This window comes from Eptesicus fuscus, chromosome 7, assembly GCF_027574615.1.
Source record: "Eptesicus fuscus isolate TK198812 chromosome 7, DD_ASM_mEF_20220401, whole genome shotgun sequence".
NCBI lineage: Eukaryota > Metazoa > Chordata > Mammalia > Chiroptera > Vespertilionidae > Eptesicus > Eptesicus fuscus.
In genome coordinates, this window is record NC_072479.1 from 62,166,750 (window position 1) to 62,191,252 (window position 24,503).

Below are 24,503 nucleotides of genomic sequence, written 5' to 3' on the forward strand. Positions count from 1 at the left end.
CATTAGTAGAAACTGTTAACATCTCAACTCTGCAGAAGGAAATTGAGGGACTATGTGGTTAAGTAACTTGTCCAAAATCACGCAGTCAGCACACGGCAGAGCCTGGGTTTGAACTCAGACTGCCTGGTTCCAGAGACTATTTTTTAAATAACCAGACTTTACTGTCACCCATATTAAATATAAAACAGAGTAAATAAGTGTTCAAGTAAAGAATACTAGTTCTTAACAAGAACTAATCATGGTAAGCACTGTCAGGCCCTGTTTAAGCTTGTATCTCATGGAGTCCACACAACAATCCGATGAGATAGGCTACTATTTTTATCCCTGTTTGCAATGGAAGATACTCAAGAGTAAGGAAGCTAGGTCACTGCCCACACATGCATCTTGCATGTGGACAAACTAAAATTGGGTATATTCCGTAGCAAAGCCCATGCTTGTAACCAGGACCCTATACCAAATGAAAAAAACAAATGGCATCTAACTTGCCATTTTAGGTTCTTCATTAAAATCAACAAACAATTCAGGAATGCCCCTCTTACCTCACATTTTTACTCCCCTAAAACCACATTCTTTCACTTTGCCTCCATTAGAAAAACTGGTTGCCAGTTCTTGACAGCATATCCCCCTTTTATCTCCAGAAATCCACCTCAGGGCATACCCTCTGTGTCAGATGCCAGCTTGACATGCACTGAGATAACTTGGTGAAAGCTATCAAAGAAATTAATTGGATAACTATTCCAGTTACTTTGACACTTGTAAAGGTGCAAAATGGCAAAACCTACACCCTAATAATTAATGGGACTGATAAGCTCGGTGGATCTTCATGACTGAAACTCATGTCTTTTTAATCTCCCACAAATAGTAAAGTGCCTGGTAAGCACTCAGTAAATGTTCATGAAACCACTGAGTGGTAGAGTTATGCTCACATGGAGGAATGATTTCTGATTGTTTTGTCCCATTCTATCCCTCATATGTATAGCACATGATAGAAACAGTCATTGGGAGCAGACAGATCTGAGTTTGAAATCCAGCTTAGCTATTGCCTGTGAAATCTTGACTAAGTCACATCTCCTCTCTGCCCTTCATATCCTCCCCCTGAAAATTTAGGATAATAGTATCTATCTCAAAGATTACTGTGAAGTTGAAACAGGCAACATGCAAACACATGACCCAGAGATGGGCATAAAGAGGTATTCAGTCATTTTCCTTCTGTTCCCCTCCCCTGCAATCTTCCTCAGCAGGCACACTTCCATATGCTCCCTATTCTCCCCTCTACCTCTGCCTGCTTGTCTCCTCATCCCTTTACCTCACATCATAAAGGTGAGAACATTTAGCTACTTTTATTTATATGAATAGGTTACTATGAACTCTTCCCTGTTCAAGAATGTATGATGACCTTAGTCTCTTGTTACCTCCCTCTTCTCCCCCTCCCACCCCCCACCCCGACTTCTTTTAATTGTTCTGCTTCACTAAAGAAGGGAATGGAAAGCAAAGGAAATGAGATTCAAATTCTTCCATTCTAGATTTTCATGTCCAGGAGTCAGAGAAGTCAGGACAAAGAGAACCCTGGAATCTTTTCTATTTCTTATCTGTCTTTATGACATGAAGTACACTAGGTTGTGTGTGTATAAAAAGAATCTTCTCAAAAATTTCTTGCAATTACATTTATATTTACTTTTGTTGAGTATTCAGTGCTATATGATGCGGAAATTATAAGGGGTACTTGAAGTATATATGACAGAGAACACTGAGAGACAGTCCATGTCCCCTTAGGACTGCTGCTAGAATTGCTGCTGGCAGATGCTCTTACTCATCCTCCCTCTTATGGAGTGTCTCAGCCCCCAAAAGTTGATTCACCTAAGGTCATACTCTCCTCCCATAGCAGGCAGCATCCAATATGGGGGTAAAATATCTGGCCCCTCAGCCTTACTCAAGACAGCTCCAAAGGGCCTCACAGGCTTGGAGCTCCCTGTGGGGTTGGCCAAGGCCTTCACTGAGACTATGTCATAGCCCAGCTTCTCTCTCTTTCCTGGTATAGCTTCTCTCTCTCCCTTCCTCAAGTGAGGATCCCAAGAGCACTCCCTAATAAACTTTCTGCCCATTAATCTCAGTCTCAGGCTGTTTCCCAGAGAACCCCATTTGTGACAGATACCTAATTGGTTGATTTTCTAAAGCAACGTTGGCAACTTGGACCAAGATTCTCTTTTCACTCAGCATGAGTTGTATCTTTTATTTTTATTTTATAGAATAAGAATGTCCGCAAATATATTGTGAATAGTTAACACTTAAGCACACAAGGAGTTCTTATTTTTGCTTTCTTAATGTAGAAATGTCATTTACCTAAAAGTGACTGCCTTAGCTGTGAATGGTTAGCATGACACATTTTTTATTTTTATAAAAGGATTTCATGTGCAGTTAATTTTGTGTAAATTAATTTAGGAAAAATTGCTGTCTTCCAACTGAATAGTATATTTTTCAATGTATTCAGATCTTCACTTACATATTAGCCACTTTTTATATTTTAAAAATTGTGGAGCCCTAGCTGGTTTGGCTCATAGGATAGAGTGTTGGCCTGGGGACTGAAGGCTCCCGGGTTTGATTCCGGTCAAGGGCATGTACCTTGTTTGCAGGCTCCTCCCCAACGAGGGCCCTCCTCTGGGTACATGCAGGAGGCAAACAATCGATGTGTTTCTCTCACTTCGATGTTCCTCTCTGTCTTTCCCTCTCTCTTCCACTCTCTCTAAAAATCAATGGGAAAAATATCCTCGGGTGAGGATTAAAAAAAATTGTGAAAAGAGAGCCTACACATTTCTTGTCAAGGGAATTCTTAGTTGGTGTTTCTGTTGTAAATGTTTTATGCATGTGTTTAAGTTGATTTACAAGTATAAAAAAAACTCTAATTCTAGTGTTTTTGTTTTATTGGTTTAGTAATGATCCAAAAATTCACCCGGAGTAATAAACAGATACAGCAACTAAGAAAAATATCAATGAACTTGTGCCCTAGTAGATATTAAAACACACAAGAAGGGTCTAAGCAATAGGTAATAAAAGCATGGACAGATCACTGGACAGAATAGTTAGATCAGGAGTAGAACCTTATCTCAATCATAAAAACCCTGCGGTCGTGACACTGTCATGGCGGAACGACCAAAGATCGGTCACCAGGAGGCTGAGTGTGCAGGCGCCAGTGGGGACTTGATGCCTGTGCGGGTGGGCGAGGCTGTGAGCACAGCGAGGCCGCATGGGTGGGCAGGGCCATGTGATTTCGCGTGCTGGTCTTCTAGTATATATATATATATATATATATATCATCCTATATAATAGAAGTGTAATATGCATATCGACTGAACAGTGGGATGATGTGTCAGCGGGGGCTGGTCCCGCAAGCAGGAGGCACCAGGCCAGCCAAGGTACATGCCAGCGGGCAGAGGGAGGGGATGGCGATGGGGGGGGGTGCGGGGGAGGGCGACTGGGGACGGGGCTGGCCACTCACTGGCCAGCTCTGTCCCCAGATTGACCTGCCAGGGTTGCCTCCCACAGAGGGAGGCCAGACTGCAGCTTAGGAGCGGGCCTAAGCTGTCAGTTGGACATCCTCTGAGGGCTCCTGGACTGTGAGAGGGTGCAGGCCAGACTGAGGGACCGCCCCCCATGCACGAATTTTTGTGCACCAGACCTCTAGTATAGAATATATTTAAATGTAACAACATTTGATAAAGGAGGCACCACAACTAAGGAGAAATTTTAACAATGGGCACTGAAATAACTGATTAGTGATTTGGAACAAATCAATTTAAATTCTTAACTCTCACTAGATGGATTGAAGAATTAAATGGGCCCTGGCAGGGTACCTCAGTTGGTTAGAGTGTCATCTCCATAGCCAAGGTTGTGGAATTCAACCCCTGGTCAGGGAACATACAGGACTCAACCAGTGGGTGCATGAATGGGTGGAACAACAAATCAATGTTTCTCTTTCTCTGTCTCTAAAATCAATCAATAAAAAAACATTTAAAGAATAAAAAAGAATTAGCCCTGGCAGGTGTGAATCAGTTGGTTGGAGCGTCATCCTATATACCAGAGGATGGTGGGCTCCATTCCCAGTCAGGGCACATACCCAGGTTTCAGGTTTGATACCCAGTCGAGGTATGAACAGGAGGCAACTGATTGGTGTTTCTTATTCACATCAATGTTTCTCTCTCTCTCTCTCTCTCTCTCTCTCTCTCTCTCTCTCTCTCCCCCCCCACCTTCCTCTCTCTCTCTTCAATAAAAAATATATATTTTTTAAAGAAAAATAATAATAATTAAATGGGGGGAAACCTAAGCCATAAGAAACTAAGGCCAAATTCTGGTAGGTATTATATCTGTATGATAAATAAATTTGTAGGTCTAAAAAAACCTCAATTTTTTTCCAAAAAATTTTATGAATATAAAAATAGAAGGCAAACCAAAAAATAAATCAAGAAAAATTAGCTATAATTATGACTTTTGAAATACCATCTGTCTCCTCATTTCCACAGTGAGAGGAACGGGAATAGAGGTAAGAGCTTGATAGCTGCTCCAGTATGGGGTTAGTATAATAACATACTTTGTGCCTATCAACTTGTGCTTTGAACATTCATTGCCCAGAGCTCATTTCTGCAAAGTGTGCAAACTATTAACAGATACCATTTATTGAGCACCTATTATGTGCTAGTATTCTGTAGACACTGAGCCACTTGATCATCAGATGGGTATCATTACCCAATTTGGCAACCAGCTAGGAAGATACACGCACAGTTGAGCTGCATAATGATGCATAAGTGTCAGGTAAATTAGACATTAAGCTTCAGGACTGATCACTGGCCCTGGTTCTTAGTTTGGCTTGGATGAATAAGATTGTATTGTCGACAAGTTATAATACCTAATGAACCTTATTCCCCACTCTCCTAAGAGATAAAATATAAGTGACCCTATAAAACTGACCGGGGCCAAAATCAGAGACAATAGGCATATTTAAAGAGGCCCGTACTGGGATTTTAATTTAAATTCAGTTTATTATACATGGGAGTTTCTGATCTCCTGCCAGAGCCAATTACAAATCTGGTGAGGTGGAATGTTCATCAGGAAGCTGGAAGAGGTGCCAGTAGGTCCTGTCACAGTGCTACCAAGGGGGTTAGGACCCAGTGCCATGTATCTGCAGACGGATGACCAAATTACTTTTTGCTGTGGCTGTTTAACTAACTCCTAGTGTCAAAATATTGTCATCTATGGATGAGATCCAAGGAACATTAAGGATGGTAAAAAAAGAAGGAAAAAAAAAGTTACTCTGGCAAGGAAATGCCAAAAAAGAACCCAATAATTTTGAAGACCATTTGTTGTTTCAGGGTAGACCCTATCAATAGAAATAGAAGGCTGATTTCAGAATAAATAACTTACTTTCTAACAAGGTAAGCTTTGTTCTTAGATGGTTTTATTGCTTCTGTTACAAGTTTTTTCTACTTATTCAGAAGATAGTTTTGATCCTATTACAGAAACTCATACACAAGCGGTCTGCTAGCATCAGACCAGATTATTTGGAAAGCTTTGAAAACCCACAAAGTTCATTTTTTCCGTTAGCGCGCTGCTGGAGGTAATGCTTCCAGCTGTCCTATTGGGTAACTCAGGCGGGGAGCCAGTGCAAGCCCGGTGACTACAGGGTGAAGCTGGGTTGGCAGCAGGTGTGGCTGAAGCATAGGCTGAATCCTCTTTGGGATGTGATTGGTCTTTGTTCACAAAGCTGTCCCTCCTTCCTGGAACCACACAGAAAGGGCCTATGGGACTCCTAGAAACTTCCAGGAGATCTGAGGTGATTCAATTCTCCTTTTACAGTACCAATTCCTTCTCCAGCCTCACTTTCAGAGCAGAGACAGAATTTTTATTTTCTCAGTTCCACAGGGCAGGTCACAATACAACCTGTTAATGTGTCCCGACTACCTCAGTACCATTTTGGGAACATTCAATCTATCAACAGTGCCCTTGGAGCTCACAAACCTATTAAAGAGTAAGCTGATTCCCTGGACTCTCTAAACACAGGGCAGTGGTTCACATCTGAAGGCAGAGTGGTCTGGGACCTGTCCCACCTCCTAGCCCTCCAAAAAGGGGTGTTGCAGCATCAGGGAACACTTTATTTTTCAATTACAGATTGCATTCAATATTATTTTGTATTAGTTTCATGTGTACAGCATAGTGGTTGGGCAATCATATAGTTCACAAAGTGATCTCCCTATTATTCAAGTACCTGCCTGGCATCACACACAGTTATTACAATATTATTGACTATATTCCCTATGCTGTACTTTACATCCCCGTGACTATTTTGTAATTACCAATTAGTACTTAATCCCTTCACCTTTTTCACCCAGTGTTGGGAACAGATTAGAGTCAAGCATAGAGAATCAGATTTGGAGTCAGCTCTGGATTCAAGCCCTAGAGGTGCCAATTAGAGCTGTGTGAACTTGGGATATGTTCCTTAATCTCCGAATCAGGGATTAGAATGGTCTGCACTTCTTAGGAATGTTGTGAGGATTAAATGAGAGACCATCTGTCACCTGTATGTCCTCCTTGGAGAAGTGTCTATTCAAGTCTTTTGCCCATTTTTAATTGGATTGTTTTTGGGGGGTTTTGGTATTGAGTTTTATAAGTTCTTTATAAATTTTGGATATTAACCATTTATCAGATGTATCAACGAATATGTTCTCTCATTAAGTGGGTTGTCTTTCGTTGATGGTTTCCTTTGCTGTGCAAAAACTTTTTAGTTTGATGTAGTCTCGTTTATTTATTTTTCTTTGGTTTCCCTTGCCCAAGGAGATACATCAGATAAAAAAAATGTTGCCATGATCAACATTCTACTGCCTATGTTTTCTTCTAGAATTTTTATGATTTTGAGTCTAACATTTAAGTCTTTAGTCAATTTTGAGTTTATTTTTGTGTGTGATTTAGTCCTCTCCCCCCACTTTTTTTGCACGTATCTGTCCAATTTTCCCAACACTATTTATTGATTAGACTATCTTTATCCCATTGAGTGTTCTTGTCTCCTTGGTCAAATATTAATTGACCATAAAGGCATGGTAAACACACACACAATATACAGATGATGTATTATTGAATTGTACACCTTAAATGTATATAATTTTATTAACCAATGTAACCCTAATAAATTCAATAAAAAATAAATGGGTAACTATCTGGAAAGTGCTTATTCTATTACCCATCTCTCAATAAGCACAAAGTGGACAGTTGTCATTATGGTATTCATTTCCCCATTTGAGACCACAGCAATTGGGTTTCAGAGCTGAGCTACTTACTCTGAAAAGAAGTTTCACCTACAAGTAGTCAAGGAGAAAAATGCACATGAAAGTTGTAGAGAGCACCTGGGAAGGCACATGAGCATTTCTTTAATTATTGTCAGCTGAATCCAGTGGCCATGTCCTGGAAACACACCTTGCCATAGGCAGGTGTGTTGTCAGCTTGACCTTCAGCTCAGGCACCAGGGGATGGGTTTCATTCTCTAAATCCAGTCAAGCACCAGGAACAAGAGTGATTATCCGGGCCCACCCAGAAGTGATGATTACAAAGAAGCCACAAGAATGCACATAACCTTCTTTGTCTTGGGCTTTAGTAAAACTTCCTGGGTTTTGCTGTATAAAATAAACGCACTGTAGCGGCTCTGGGTCACTGTCTCTCCATCAGAAGACAGCTGTCCCACCTGGCCCCAGCTTTTTCCTTCTATCTCTGTGTCTGTCTCTTTCTTTCATTTTCTCAGTCCCCAGCAGCCCCTACTCAGGAACCGGACCACTCTCTAGCCACGCTGGACTCTGAAAAGAGAGAAATATTTACAGGAAGTTACTTGTCGTAAACACTACCTCCTCCCTCCTGACTCCCAATTCTCCACATAGTGACAGTTCTTCATTTCAGCCTCCAGGTTGACATGTATACTGCAGTTACAGGTTGTCAACTAAATGGGGGTGGAGATGGGGGTGGAGATCCTTGTAAATTCTAGGCCCAAGAATGTCTAGTTGCAGATGGTTATAGCATCATGGTTAAGGCTAAGCATGGACTTTTTGAACTGAGACCTGAACAGGAATCACTTCCCTTGCTTCCCCTTTCACCACTTAGTCTTAAGTGATATGGCCAATTTAGCCACTTAGAACTTGCTTTCTTGTTTATACAAAGAGGATAGTACTTAATTGAGTGGTTACAGGGATTAAATGAGAGAATATTTATATCTGAAGTGCTTAGCTGGCAAAGAGTAGAAGCTCAATTCATCACTATTGAATCCAATTCAAAAAATGCCAGGTAACTGCAGTTTTTTGGTGCACTGAAACTAGCAAGTAAGTTAAAACTGTAATCAAAAGATAAGCTCTGCAAACCAACATTAGTGAATATACATGCTGCTTAATAAGGTAAACATTTCAACAGGCTTAAGGACCTGTGCCCATAGTTTACCTTCTTTGCCTATTCAGACTTCTTAGTTTTTTCATAAGAATTATGGTGCCATTCAGGCAAGATGCACGCTACTTAAAATGAGTAATTTTATACTAAATGAGCTGCTTCTAGGACGGAAAGGGGAGAGGGGGAGAATCAACTTTTTGATAACCTGTAGAATATTACTATGATGTGGGTCCTATTACCCCCCTCCCCCTTTTTTTTTTACAAAGTGGGGAAACAGGATAAGGACAAAAGTGGGTGAAGGAAGCAAAAACTGTCAGACAGAATTTAATGGCAGGTCTGTCTGAGACGGGCTGCCCCATCATTTCCCCCCCTTCTGTTGGCAATGACTGTTCAGTTTCTCAGGTTTATTCAAAAGTATTCCTCCTAAATGGGGTTCTCAGGAAGCCATTGTTGAGCTAAAGAAGATCATTTACTGCCATTCCACGGCAACAGGATTTTAGTTATGAGGGCTGTGAAATTTGGCTATCCTCTCGCTTTTCCAGTGGTGCTAAAAAAAAATAATAAAAAAAAAAATAAAAAGCATTAGCCACTCCATTACACTGACTACTGTCTGCCCGCTTGAAACACCCCAGGTGGATTAATTTATGATTCACCTTCCCTTTCCTGTTTTGATGGAACACGGAGACTGAACCATTCCTGTCAATAAAAAGCTCGAGTTTCCACCCCGCAAATTCGCTCTATGATGACAGTCTAATTGGCGGCTGACGCGCAGGTGGGATTTCCTGTCGCCATTTTAAGGAAACACAACTCCCCTGCACGGAAGTGCCCAGTCAATGAAAAGGTGCTGAAACAAAGAGTAAGCAAAAGGGAACCGGGCCCAGTTGGCCAGTCCCCTCCATCCTGCTCCCTCGCTCGCACCGCCCCACGGATGCGAAGCGCCCCTGCCCAGGTCCCTCCAGCGCGTCCAGCGCGCGGGGCAGAGTCACGTGGGTAGCCAGGCTGGGGACCCGCGCGCCCCTCCGCGCCCAGGCAGGTGCGCGCTGCCAGCTCAGCAAATCCTTTCGGTCTAGTCGCACCCAGTCCCCAAAGCGAAGCTTCGGAGCACACATCTCCGTGGGGTGCCGAGGACCGCGCTGCAGGTCCCGGAAGAGGGGAGGCCCCTCCCACTGCGGGTTAGAGACAAAGGCTTTCCCAAGGTGCCCCGCTGCCCGGCCACTGCGGCCCCCTTCACGCCCACCTAGGCGGTCTCGGTGCGGTTCCCCGGAGCCATTACACCGCCCCGGCGCCGTCCGCAGCTCCGGGCGCTGCGCGAGGACCAGCCACTCCCGCGGCTACCCTCCACGCTGCGCCCTTCCCACAATGCAACTCCCCTCCCTCCGGCCCCGTGGCTGGACTCTGGCGTACCCCAAAGTGCGCCCTCCTCTCCCCCTCCCGCGCCCACCTGGCCTCCCCACTTCCATACCCAAGGGTTCCCAGTCTCCAGCCACCGCCACAGCCCGGCTCTGGACTGGCTGCCGGACTCCAGGAGGGCGTGGGGCAGGTGTCCAGGCTGCGCGCAGCCTCTGTTCCACGGCTACCGTCGATGCGCCGGGCATATGCGTACCCCGCCACCCCTCCCTCGCCCCTTTCCCGATGTTCAGTCTCCGCCAGCCGCGGTCGCTGCGTCCTCAGCGAGCGGCGACAGGGAGGCAGCAGGCTCGGCCACCGACAGAGACACCATGTGACGGGCGCTGCTCACGGGTACTCAGCTTTGGTTAAAGAGCGGGGCGCGCGGAAGGGGAGGCAGCGGCGCGCTGGACCAGGAGGAAGGAATGGCTTAACTTTCCACGTTAAACCCCTTCACAAGCCATGGACGAGCGCGGGCGACGCGGCTCCCAGTAGGAGAATGACGACGATTCGAGACCCTCGGCTCCCGAGCGTGTCGCAGTAAGTGCGAGGCTGGCGGGCAGTGTGTGTGTGTGTGTGTGTGTGTGTGTGTGTGTGTGTGTGGGGGGGGGGGGGGGGAGGAGGGGGAGGCTCTGATGCAATCCGCCCCTAAAGGAGGAGGAGAGCTAGGGGAGCGCGGGCTGAGGCAGCCTCGCTGCTGTCTGAAGGTCGCCGGGAACCGCCGCCCTTCACCTTCCTCGGAAATCGGCCACACCGCGCCAGGGCTCCCCGCCCAGCCCTCGCAGACAGAGGCCACATTTCTCCCGGCTTGAGGCAGCGAGACCTTGACACAAAGGACATCACACCGCCGGGGAGAACATCCGGCGGGGAGGACACCTTGACTTCTCCCCCTGTGACACTTCCCCCTTTATGGCCCAAGGTAGGGTGATTTTTTTCCTGGCTCGAGAGAGCCCGGGGCGCGGCCGCGGGAGGAGAGGGATGTTGGCGCTGTGCGGGGAGGAGGCGGTAACCTAGAAGTCCTCCGCGCGGGCCTGGGAGGCAGGGGTGCGCGGCGGTGCCGGATGCATTTGGTTTTTTGCTTTGGGGAAGGGAAAAGTCCGGGTCCCCTGTTCTTCCCAAGGCACGTGGCAGCGGGAGGAGGCTCAGAGGTTCCTGATTTCCCCTTCCCGTGGCGGCGGCTTACTTTTTTGGTTCCGTTTTCACGGCGGGAGCACATGGCACCCGACCTGGTTAAGTTACACGAGGGTCAGGGACCTCTCAGGTCTGGAGGGAGAGCGCCGCCGAGGTGAGGGCGCGACCGCAGACCCGAGGAGTGTTTGCGTCCTGGGCATTTGGGCAGTTTCCTGGGTCCGTGGGGCCCAGCGGAGAGTGTGTGATGTCCGGAGGGTGTGCGTGCGGCCGGCCTCGGATCACATTTGCCGCCCCTCGCTCCAGCCCTGCGGGTCTCCGTAACGGAGGGGAGCAGGAGGATGCCGAGGGGGGGAGATGACTAAAGGATGCTAGCAGCGATCACTGCCCTTTCCCTCCCTGGAGAGGTTCTTTCCAAAATCAAGGAGGGAGGAAGGAGAAAAGTGCTGATCTGGGAACCAGGGTCGCTGGAGCTGACGAACAAAAGGCCACCCGCTTGCGCGTGGCCCGGGTTCGGACTGTCTCGCTTCCACTCCACCTCCTGGCCCCCGTCCCTAAAAATGTGGCCACAAAAGGCCTTTAAACTGGCCGCGGTGCCGGGAGGAAAGCGCTCCACAGCCCTAGCGTGCGTTCCGCTCTCCCCCCCCCCCCCCCCCCCCCCCCCCATCCTTCTAGCAGAGTGTCGGGCTCCTCAGCACCCACTGGGACCCCACACCATCCGGGGATGCCTGGGCGCTGCCCCCCTGCGGAATCTCCCGCCCTTGGGTGTGGGCAGAACTGTAGTCAGAGAAGGTGGAAGTGCATATGGCGGCAAAAAGAATTTCGCGGTAACAGCGTCCGGGCGTTTCTGGTGCCTTTTACAGGCTGCCTTGAGCTGGGGAGGGTGGTGCTACAATTGCGAGTCCTTTGTGTCTCGCTCTGCGGCACAGACCCAGTTTTTATCGTACCTACGGATTTGACATCTCTGCGGTGGGTTAAAAAAATTTTTTTCTTTTAATATAAAGGGGGAGGAGAGACTAAATCTACGGTTTGCGGACTACAGGGCCCAGCAAGGCTGTAATTTGTCACCTTGATGGAAGAAATTGTGCAGTAACTCGTGCTTGTTCTGACGTCAGAAAGACAACGGAAAGAAAACCTGAGCTAGGTGGCTGGCTGCCCTCATTGTTACCAGACATCTCACGCAGGGTTGAGACCCTTGAAATCTATGTGAAACAGTCGGTCCCTTGTGGGCCCCCTGGATTTTGGTTCAACCCCAACCTCCCAATGGCTTTGCTCTTCAGTCACTTCAGTTCTCAGTATGTCCCTTAGGCATCTGGAAACGCACCTAGTTTGGTTGGAGGTCTTAACCTTGATGAGGTTTATTCCCTTTAAAAACACACACCACATATTCAATAAATACTTGAGGTGGGGGGGGGGGGGGCTTGTTTTGTGGCTGGCAGCCACTAACAAGACACAGTTCCTGTGAGGCTTCTATTCTGGGGGGCAGGGAGGAGACAGGCAATATATGCGTGTATAAACTACTTTTAGATATTTGTAAGTGCACTGGAGAAGTAAAACAGGGCCATGTGGTAGGGGAGGGTGCTTGTGGTAGATGACCCTCTAGGAGTGCCTGTGTGAGAGGGTGACATTTGTCCTGAGACTCAGAGGCCAGGCATCTTAGTCTATTGTTAGTCCTGTCTTTTCCTCACTCTGGATGGTACTTGAGGCCAAAACCAATCTTACTCATCATTGTTCCTCTAATGACTAGTAGAGTAGCTGCTTAATAAAATGCCCGTTGCATTGAGATCTTGGCCAATCTTCATCTCATTCACCTCTTTATGCTAGTGTTGACCACCCCTTCTTTTCTACATCTCATTATTGGTTCTCCTTCTCCTAGGTTGAAACATTGATCTTTTTCTAGTCTGCTTCTCTCGTTCTCTCTTACCCTCTCCTCACTTCTGAGCAGCTGCCAGGCCCTTGCAAATGCCCCTCAAACCTGTTTTCTCATCCCCAGTCCCAATGTCCAAGTTCAAGTTCTCTGTCACCTGACCTAGACATGGCGATTCAAGTAGGGTGTTGGGATACAAGAATCATGAAACAAGACATGGAGGTGCCCTGAAGAAACCAGGAAATCCTTCCTCCGGGGAGGAAGATGGAAGCACAACACATGGTTAAAAAGTGGCTAATTGATGAGATATAACAGCTTTCTAGTTGGTATTCTCCATATCAAGCTCCCTTAATTCAATCTCGACACTTCCAGGAGATCTGTATTTCTAAAACAATTTGCACTTTTTACAGGTAACTTTAATATATATGTATATATGTATATCTATATATATGTATATATGTATATGTATATATGTATATATATACATATATATGTATATATATATTGATTTTAGAGAGGAAGAGAGAGATAGAAATATCAATGATGAGAGAGAATCATTGATTGACTGCTTCCTGCACGCCCCACACTGGGGATCGAGCCCACAACTCGAGCATGTACCCTGACCAGGAATCCAACCGTGACCTCCTGGTTCATAGGTCCACGCTCAACCACTGAGCCACACCAGCCAGGCTCAGTTTGCACTTTTTAATGACCTTGCTTCTAAAATCTCCAGTGGGTTCCCATTGCCCACAATTAAAGTATAAAATCCTTAGCCAGGCCTCGTGGGCTCCCTGGATTTTGGTTCAACAAAATCAGGACCCTCCACAATCTGACTCCTCACCTCTCTCTATCTCTTTGCCCCAGTTCACCTTGTACCCTCCCTGTCACTTTTCTGCCTCGATATCAGTGTTGATTCCAGACTGGAATGCCTACTGAAATTCTATATATTTGTGAAGGCCTAGCCCAATGCCAATTTTCTATCTCTTTGAATATGTTCACTGATCACCTTTTAGCATTTTCATAAAGATTTGTTTACCTTCTACCATTTGCACTGTTGTCACTCCAGGTGATGGAAGGTGGGGGATAAGGCCACAGGCTTTGAGTAAGATGTAAATACAGTCGGCCCTTGGTATCCAGCATTCTGTATCCCTGGATTCAACCAACCACAGATAAAAAATACTTTTTAAAAATGTTATGTTGTTGCTGACGTGTACCATGTAGTTAAGCCTACCATGGTTGTGTCTGTTTTAAACAACACAGTATAACAATTATTTACATATCACTTATAGGTATTATAAGTAATGTAAAGGTGATTTCAAGTATATGGGAAGATGTGTGTAGGTGATATACAGAAACTATGACATTTTACATAAGGGACTTGAGCTTCCATGGATTTTAGTATCCACAGGGGTTCTGAAACCAGTCCTCCTAGGATACCAAGGGATGGCTGTTCCAGGTCTTAACTTACTAGCCTAGGGACGCTGGGTAAGTTGTTTAGCATCTCTAAACCTCAGGGGTATTTTTTGTTTTGTTTTTGTTTGTTTTTTGTTTGTTTGTTTAATGGAAATAATGATCATAACGATGATGGTGGCAGTAGTGCTACCCATCTCATTGAGGTATCCTGAAGATTTAATTAAGATAATGGATGTGAAGTGCTTGGCATGGTGTTAGCATTCCATATATATTGAATTAAAAGGAAATTTGGGTTTCTCACTTATCATAGGGAGTGGGGAAAGTTGATCAGTCAAGTTCCCCTTACCTCTGATATTCTATGACTCTCTAATAATTTAAAAATGCTTTTCAGAAAATAATATCTGAGGGAAACTTACCTGAATCTTCTCAGTCTCTGAGAGAAGATGCATCTGTGAAGGGTGGTGTGGGGGTGGGGAAAGTATGTGTGTGGAAGTAAGCACATTCAAAATCACATCATAGATCTCAAAAACACACACCTTGAAGCACTGACCCTAAACTGAGTCCTTGTTATACTTACTTTTGAAATTTAAACACATTATATTAATTGGTTTTCTAGGGACCACCTACGTGTTAGGAATTTAGTGATTACGAATGCCCCTTGGTTTGGGGAAACTGCAGGCACTGGGATTGCAATCAAGGGACTCTGCCTCAAGTGAAGTTACAATGTGTCTTTGCCAATAATTAACTGGGTACACTTGGGCAATTCATTTTACATTTTTATGCCTCATTTATCATCTGTCTAAGGCTAATAATAGTATCTGAGCTGCCTAACCCACAGAATTGTGAAGACACAATGAGAACGGAATCTAGAAAATCCTTGAGCAAGTTAAAGGAACTATAATCATCTGAGGTTAAACACACTGCTAATGTTTAGAAGATGGGTTTAGATTAGTGACTTTCAACTCTGCCTTCACATTGGTCTTACCTGGGGTCTTTTTAAAGCTTTGAATGCCCAGACTCCATTTCCAGAGATTCAGATTTAGTTGGCCTGGGATAGAGCCAAGACATGAGAATTAAAAAAACAAACACACGCAAACTCAACGAACACCATATAATTCTAATATGCAGTGGTTTGGAATTAAAAGCAGACAAAACAGAATCAGAAATTACATGAAGACCTCCATATGTTATTTGATAAAATCTTAGTAATGTGAAATCATGATGACTTTTCCCTTGACTCAACTAAACCAACCAGTTGTTGACATCATGGAGCCACAGCCTCAGGTTACAATTTATAACCTGAATTTCCCCAGGTATAGAAGCCTGTCCAGTGAGTGATACAGCCACAGCGGCATAAAGATTTAATGTGTGGGATCTCAGTTTCCATCTCTTAGGAGTGACGAAGAAGGTTGGGAAAGAAGGAGACAATGGAAAGCAAAAGGAAAGGGATAGCCTAGGCCCTAGGGCCCAAGGTATGGGGGGGGGGGGGCGGGGAGGGGGGAGGAGGAGGGGAGGGGGGAGGGGGAGGGCTCTGAGTGGGAGAGAGACCGGACAGCGTACAGGGAAGAAGTGGTGTTTGCTTTATTGAACTGGTTTTGTTGAGGTTATAAACTGGTGGCTATAGAACCAAATGAAGCCTGTGGGTGTGTTTTGTGTGACCTACCGTTTCTTTTAAAATTGTGTGGAATTAGTTGTCAACATTTAAATATCAGAATTTCATTTAAAATCTGGATCTCTTGCATTTCCTAAAAAAAGAAAAAAATATCTGGCTTTTTCTTACTAAAATAGATAAGATGTTCTCTAGTCGCTTATGCCCGATCTGCTTTGCTCATTTATTCTGCCTACCTGGGCCCTGGCTGCATTTGTTTTTAACCCTGAGTCTAAATCTATAGGTCTTAATGCACATTAGAATCCTCTGGAGAGCATTTGAAATATCCGTGCTTGGATGCGATCCTAGGTCAATTAAGTCAGAAACTGGTGTGTGTTGGAAGGGAGCTTATCACTATTATTATTTTAAATCTTTCTCTCTTTTTTTTTTTACTTTTTAATTTTTATTGAATTTATTGGAGTGACATTGGTTAATCAAATTATATTGGTTTTAAGTGTACAATTTTATAATACATCATCTGTACATTGTATTGTGTGTCCACCACCCAAAGTCTAGACTTCTTCTGTCACAGTTTATCCCCCTTTACCCTCTTCCACCTGCCCCACCCCCCTGACCTCTAGTAAACACCATACTTTTGTCTGTCTATGAGGTTTGTTGTTTTGTTTTGTTTTATTTTGCTTAATTTTTCACCCAGCCCTACAACCCCCCTCTCTTCTAACAGCTGTCAGTCTATTTTCTATATCTGTTTCTATCTTGTTTATTTTTGTTCATTAGATTCCACATATAAGTGAGATTATATGTTATTTGTTTTTCTCTGACTGGCTTAATTAACTTAGCATAATACCCACCAGATTCATACGTGTTGTCGCAAAAGGTAAGATTTCCTTCTTTTTTTCACTGTGGAGTAGTATTCCATTGTATAAAGGTACCACAGCTTTTTTATCCACTCATCTACTGATGGGCACCTGGACTGCTTCCAAATCTTGGCTATTTTAAACAACGTTGCAATGAGCATAGGGGTTCATTCTTTTGAATTAATGTTTTGGGTTTCTTTGGACATATTCCCAGAAGTGGAATCACTGGGTCATAAGGCAGTTGCATTTTTAATTTTTGAGATAACTTCATACTGTTTTCCACAGTGGCTGCATCAGTTTTTATTCCCACCAAAAGTGCACCTGGACAGGGTTCCCTTTTCTCCACATCCTTGCCAACACTTGTTGTCTGTTGATATCTATACTAATAAAAGGGTAATATGCTAATTAGACCGGGTTGACCGGCCATCTTCCGGACGTCCGACTTCCTTCCACACAAAGCCATGGTGGTGGGGGGAGAGGCAGAGGCAGTTAGGGGCAATCAGGCCGGCAGGGGAGAGCAGTTATGGGTGAGATCAGACTGGCAGGGGATTAGGAGCAATCAGGCCAGCAGGGGAGGGCAGTTGGGAGTGACCAGGCCTGCAGGGATGGGGCCTAAACCAGCAGTCAGACATCCCTCTCGCAATCCAGGACCACTGGCTCCTAACCACTCACCTGCCTGTCTGCCTAATGCCCCCAACTGCCCTCACCTGCCTGCCTGACTAATGCACCCAACTGACCTCCCCTGTAGGCCAGTTTGCCCCCAACTGCCCTCCCCTGCTGGCCTGATCTCACCCCTAACTGCACTCCCCTGCCGGCCAGTCCGCAGTCGGACATCCCCTAAGGGGTCCCGGGTTGGAGAGGGTGCAGGCTAGGCTGAGGGACACCCCCACCCCGTGCACGAATTTCGTGCACCAGGCCTCTAGTCCTATATAATAATAGACGGATATGCTAATTAGCCTGGACACCTTAGCAGTCATGACCGGTCGGGAGCGGCCCCCAGCGGAAGTGGCCACTGGTGGGGCCCTCGTGGACTCACGGCGCCGCCCAGCCTGGAGGCCGCCTGGCGGGGGGGCATGAGCAGGCACATCATGCCGCCAGGCCTGGAAGCCACCCGACCTGGGAGCGGCCCCCAGCGGAAGTGGCCACTGGCGGAGGTGCAAGCAGGTACACCGCGCCACCTGGCCTGAAGGCCACCCGGCCTGGGAGCAGGCCCCAGCAGAAGTGGCCACCAGCGGAGGCGCGCGCAGGCCCGCGGCGCCGCCAGGCCTGGAGGCCACCTGGCCGAAAGAGTCACTAGAGATTTTGGTTAAATTCAATAGTTAAAATCACTATGCTCTGTGAGAGCTGACATCCTCAAACACTCAGGACCCTCATTCGTATAAATTAATAGGAAACAATTGCATAGTGCTTTGAACTAATTGTACACACTTTAGTATCCTTTAAAAATTATTCTACATCCTTCAAGTAAATTCAGCCGCTGACTGAGGAGAGCAGGCGCTGAGAAGCGTGAGGCCCCAGCTCTGCTATCTTGAGTTTGTGATTTCCAAGGAAACAGCCAGAAGAGATGATAAACCCTCCGCAAACAGCTCAGCCAGCACCTATCTAAGCGGCGGCAAGCGACGGCTTGGTTTACTTCGAGCCTTTTCACCTGGATTTACTGCACACCCGGGAAGGGACCGACACGGTTACGTAGTTTTGGGAAAGATATTTGTTCCGTCTCAGAGAGACAAGAAATGACCCCAACCCTCCCTGGATCAGGCAGGTTCCTGTGGAGTGCAATCTCCAGGCAATACAACCGGGGCCCCAGTTTCGTCCCTGGCAATCTCATGCGTGTTAGCTCGGGGCAGCGGGGAAGGAAGGGAAAAGGCATCACCTGGGGCAGGTCAGGCGAGCAAGCAGAAGGAAACCATGTCTGGCAGACACTCCCCTGCCACCACCTTCAATGTGTAAGAAGAATCAAATAAACCAATACAAACACCCCTCCCCCACCCCAGAGAGATCCGGGACTGAGGGGCGTCCAGCCCAGGCATTGTGTACCTGCTTCCCACCCCCTTCATCCAAATGGATAGATTAGGGGGTCAAGGGGAGGAGGAGGAGCCTCACAGGAAGGGGATCCCCAGGAACCGCACCCCTGCCCTCCCTCCGGACCTGACCTCTCAGAGCGCAGGGCCTGACCCCGCCCCCAGCAGATTTGCATATCCCAGACCCTCTGGTGCTTCCAGGCACTGGGCATTCCTGTGTCTTCCCTGCCTCCCAGCCGCTGACCCTCATTGTCTCCTACCCCAGAAGCACTCATCCTCCCCAACTTTCAGTCTTTATAGTCTAAATGCATGGTGGGCATAGTTGCTTCTCCACGGATTTTATTTGATAAGAACCCAGCGAAGTCACTTAGCAACTGAGCTGCTCAGACTTCATCAGGGACAACGAATGACACACCTTACTTGGCTTTGATAGCAAAGCAATCTTCTTCTCCTTCTTCTTTTTTAAATATATCTTTATTGATTCCAGAGAGGAAAGGAGAGGGAGAGAGATAGAAACATCAATGATGAGAGAGCATCATTGAACAGCTGCCTCCTGCACACACCCTACTAGGGATCGAGCCCGCAACCCAGGCATGTGCCCTTGACTAGAATTGAACCTGGGACCCTTCAGTCCTCAGGCTGAAGCTCTAGCCACTGAGCCAAACCAGCTAGGGCAAGCAATCCTATTCTTAAAGACTTGATTTTTGTCCTAAACAAGTGGATTTGAATCATATCAAACCAATATGCATTTTTTAATAAAATGTCTCTTAATTTCTACTAATGCTATTCTACCTTAAAGCTTATGTAGTATAATATATACTAATAAAAGGGTAATATGCTAATTAGACCGGTCATCTTCCAGACATCCATCTGGATGTCCTTCTGCACAAAGCCACAGTGGCGGGGGCCGAGGCAGTGGCAGTTAGGGGTGACCAGGCCTGCAGGGGAGGGCAGTTAGGGGCAATCAGGCCAGCAGGCAGGTGAGCAGTTAGGAGCAGTTAGGAGCCAGCGGTCCTGGATGGCGAGAGGGATGTCCGATTGCCGGTTTAGGCCCAATTGTTTGTTTGGATTGTTTGTTTTTTGTATTGAGTTGTATAAGTTCTTTATACATTTTGAGTATTAACCCCTTACCAGATATAACAGCAGATATGGTCTCCCGTTCAGTGGGTTGTCTTTTCATGTTGTTGTTGGTTGGTTTCCTTGCTGTGTAAAAGCTTTTTAGTTTGATGTAGTCCCATTTGTTTATTTTTTTATTTTGTTTCCCTTGCCCGAGGAAACATATCAGAAAAAACATTGTTATAAGAAATATCCAAGATTTTACTGCCTATGTTTTCTTCTAGGATTTTTATGGTTTCAGGTCTTACATTTAATTCTTTAATCCTTTTTTTTTTTAAATTTCTTTATTGATTAAGGTGTCACATATTTGTCCTCATCCCCCCATTCCCATCCCACACCCCTCCCCGCGGATGCCCCAACCCCCTGTTGAACTTAACCATTGGATAGGCTCATATGCATGCACACAAGTCCTTTGGTTGATCTCTCCCCCCTCCCCTCAACCTCCCCTATCCTCCCTCTGAGGCCCGCTAGTCCGATCGATGCCTCCTTGTTTCTGGTTCTGTTCTTGTTCATCAGTCTATGTTGTTCATCATTTCCCCTAGATGAGCGAGATCATGTGTCCCTAGAGATATACTTATAAGAACTGAATGTGAGACGAGCAATAATAGTTATGCTGACAGGCAAATGAATCAGTCTGTAGTGAGTTTCTTTCTGGACCAACAGTTCTTTAGAGACCCAATTTCAATGTCCACCAGTTCCTTATGTGTACATGTCAGCACTGACCCCTCAGCTCTGGATGGTGGACAAATGGTGGTAACGTAGGTCCGACTCCCTCTGGTTTGGTCTCGGCCGGACCCAGGGCCACGGCTTCACCCGGACTCAGGGGCACGTGGCCTCACCCAGACCCAGAGGCGCGTGGCCTCACCCGGACCTAGGTGCGCGAGGCCTCACCCGGATCCAGGGACACATGGCCTCACCCGGACCCAGGGGCGCGTGGCCTCTCCCAGACCCAGGGGCGCGTGGCCTCACCCGGACCCGGGACACAGCCTCACCCGGATCCAGGGACACATGGCCTCACCTGGACCCAGGGGTGCGTGGCCTCTCCCAGACCCAGGGGCGCGTGGCCTCACCCGGACCTAGGTGCGCGAGGCCTCACCCGGATCCAGGGACACCTGGCCTCACCCGGATCCAGGGACACCTGGCCTCACCTGGACCCAGGGGCGTGTGGCCTCTCCCAGACCCAGGGGCGCGTGGCCTCACCCGGACCTAGGTGCGCGAGGCCTCACCCGGATCCAGGGACACCTGGCCTCACCCGGATCCAGGGACACCTGGCCTCACCCGGACCCAGGGGCGTGTGGCCTCTCCCAGACCCAGGGGCGCGTGGCCTCACCCGGGCCTAGGTGCGAGAGGCCTCACCCGGACCCGGGGACACATGGCCTCACCCGGACCCGGGGGCGCGTGGCCTCTCCCAGACCCAGGGGCGCGTGGCCTCACCCGGACCTCGATGCGCAAGGCCTCAACCGGATCCAGGGACACATGGCCTCACCCGGACCCAGGGACACATGGCCTCACCCGGACCCAGGGGCGCGTGGCTTTAATCCTTTTTGAGTTTAATCTTGTGTGCTGTATAAGAAGGTGGTCTAGCTTCTTTTTTTTTTTTGCACCTATCTGTCCAACACAATTTTCCAATACCATTTATTTAATAGACTATCTTCACCCCATTGTATATTCTTGCCTTCTTTGTTGAATATTAATGACCATAAATATATGAGTTTATTTCTGGGCTGTCTAATCTGTTCCATTGATCCATGTGTATGTTTTTATGACAGTACCATGCTATTTTGATTATTATGACCTGGTAGTATAGTTCAATATCATTTGCATGATTACTCCAACATTGCTCTTCTTTCTCAAGATTGTTGTGGCTATTCAGGATCTTTTGTGGTTCCATATAAGTTTTTGGAATATTTGTTCTAGTTCTGTTAAATACATCATTGATATCTTGATAGAAATTCGGTTGAATCTATAGATTGTTTTGGGTAGTATAGACATTTTAATGATATCAATTCGTCCTATCCATGAACATGGTATATGCTTCCATGTAGTTGTATCTATTTCATTTATTTCTTCAATGTCTTTTAATTTTCCAAGTACAGGTCTTTAACATCCTTGGTTAAACTTATTCCAAGGTATTTTATTTTTTGATGCAGTTTTAAATGGGATTAATTTCTAAGTTTCCCTTTCTAATAGTTCATATAGTTTCTTATAGTTCCCTTATTGGTGTATGTATAAAAATGCAACTGATTTCTGGATATTTATTCTGTGTCCTACTACTTTACTGAATTTATCAGTTCTGGTAGTTTTTTGGTGGAATCTTTAGTGTTCTCTCAATATAATATCATGTCACCTGCAAATAATGACAGTTTTACTTCTTCCTTTTCAATTTGGTTGCCTTTCATTTCTTCTTCTTGTCTGATTGCTGTGGCTAGGACTTCTAGTACTTTGTTGAATAAGAATGGTGAAATTGGACATCTCTGTCTTGTTCCTAATCTTAAGGGACACACTTTTCATTTTTGCCCATTGAGTATGGTGTTGGATGTGGGTTTTTCATATATGGCTTTTATTATGTTGAACTAGAGGTCCAGTGCACAAATTCGTGCACCAGTGGGGTCCCTTGGCCTGGCCTGTGGGATCGAGCCAAAACCAGCTCTCTGACATCCCCTGAGGGGTCCCAGACTGCGAGAGGGTTCAGGCCAGGCTGAGGGACCCCACTGGTGAATGATCGGGGCTGGGGCCAGGGAGGGATCATCTCACTCAGTCCTGATCGGCCAGACCCCAGAAGCAAGCTAACCTACTGGTGGGAGCGTCTGCCCCCTGGTGGTCAGTGCACATCATAGCAACTGGTTGTATGGTCGGTTGTCTGTCCCCTGGTGGTCAGTGTACATCATAGCGAGTGGCTGAGTGACCTAAGCATATTATTAGCATATTACACTTTGATTGGTTGAACGGCCGAGCAGACAACCGGACACTTAGCATATTAGGCTTTTATTATATAGGATTATGTTCCCTCTATTCCCACTTTGCTGAGAGATTTTATCATAAATGGGTACTGTGTATATGTACCATAGTTTTCAAATCCACTCATCTGCTGATGGGCATTTAGGCTGTTTCCAAATCCCAGCTATTGTGAATTGTGCTGCTATGAACATAGGGGTGCATATATCCTTTCTGATTGGTGTTTCTGTTTTCTTGGGATATATTCCTAGAAGTGGTATTACTGGGTCAAATGGCAGTTCCATTTTTAAATTTTTGAGGAAACGCCATACTGTTTTCCACAGTGGCTGCACCAGTCTGCATTCCCACCAGTAGTGAAGAAGGGTTCCTTTTTCTCTGCATCCTCTCCATCACTGTGATTTGTTGATTTGTTGATGATAGCCATTCTGACAGGTGTGAGATGGTACCTCATTATTGTTTTGATTTGCATCTTTTGGATGATTAGTGACTTTGAGCATGTTTTCTTGTGTCTCTTGGCTTTCTGAATGTCCTCTTTCGAAAAGTGTCTATTTAGGTCCTTTGCCCATTTTTTTATTGGGTTGTTTACCTTCCCTTTGTTGAGTTGATTGAGTTCCCTGTAAATGTTGGAGATTAAACCCTAATCGGAGATAACATTGGCAAATATGTTCTCCCATGCAGTGGGCTTTCTTGTTGTTTTGTGGATGGTTTCTTTTGCTGTGCAGAAGCTTTTTATTTTGATATAGTCCCATTTGTTTATTTTCTCCTTAGTCTCTCTTGCCCTAGGATCTGTGTCTGTAAAGATATTGCTACAACATATGTCTGCAATTTTGCTGCCTATGGAGTCTTGTAGGATTTTTATTGTTTCCCATCTTACATTCAAGTCCTTTAGCCATTTTGAGTTTGTTTTTGTGCATGGTGTAAGTTGGTGATCTAGTTTCATTTTTTTACATGTAACTGACCAAATATCTCAGCACCATTTATTAAAGAGACTGTCTTCACTCCATTGTATACTCTTGCCTCCTTTGTCAAATATTAATTGAGTATAATGGCTTGGGTCAATTTCTGGGTCCTCTATTCTGTTCCATTGGTCTATATGTCTGTTCTTGTGCCAGTACCAGGCAGTTTTGAGAACCTTGGCTTGGTAATATAGTTTGATGTCTGGTATTTTGATTCCTCCAACTTTGTTCTTCTTTCTCAGGATAGCTGTGGCTACTCGGATTCTTTTTTTTTTATTCCAGATGAATTTTTGGAGAGTTTGTTCTAGGTCTTTGAAATATGCCATTGGTATTTTAGTAGGTATTGCATTGAATCTATAGATTGCTTTAGGTAGTATGGACATTTTAATGATGTTGATTCTACCAATGCATGAACATGGTATGTTCTTCCATTTGTTTATGTCTTCCTCTATCTCTTTTTTATTTTTTTTTATTTATTTATTTTTTTTAATTTCTTTATTGATTAAGGTGTCACATATTTGTCCTCATCCCCCCATTCCCATCCCACCCCTCTCCCCACGCATGCCCCAATCCCCTGTTGAACTTAACCGTTGGATAGGCTTATATGCATGCATACAGGTCCTTTGGTTGAACTCTCCCCCTCCCCCCACCCTCCCCCTACCCTCCCCTATCCTCCCTCTGAGGCCCGATAGTCCGATCGATGCCTCCTTGCTTCTGGTTCTGTTCTTGTTCCTCAGTCTATGTTGTTCCTCATTTCCTCTAGATGAACGAGATCAAATGTCACTAGATATA

At 45.8% G+C, this 24,503-nt stretch overlaps 1 protein-coding gene across 2 annotated transcripts in view; it reads left to right on the forward strand.

Moving 5' to 3' along the window:
* Positions 1 to 10,045: 10,045 nt before the first annotated feature.
* The window catches only part of SLC38A1 (solute carrier family 38 member 1), a 77,748-nt gene continuing 63,290 nt past the window's right edge, over positions 10,046 to 24,503 (forward strand). The window contains exons 1-2 of one of the 2 annotated variants that reach the window (XM_054719140.1): positions 10,046 to 10,332; positions 10,447 to 10,711. The gene's annotated coding sequence lies outside the window, so the exon portion shown is untranslated. The remainder of the gene's footprint in view (positions 10,333 to 10,446; positions 10,712 to 24,503) is intronic. The other variant, XM_008140586.3, reaches the window with a different exon arrangement.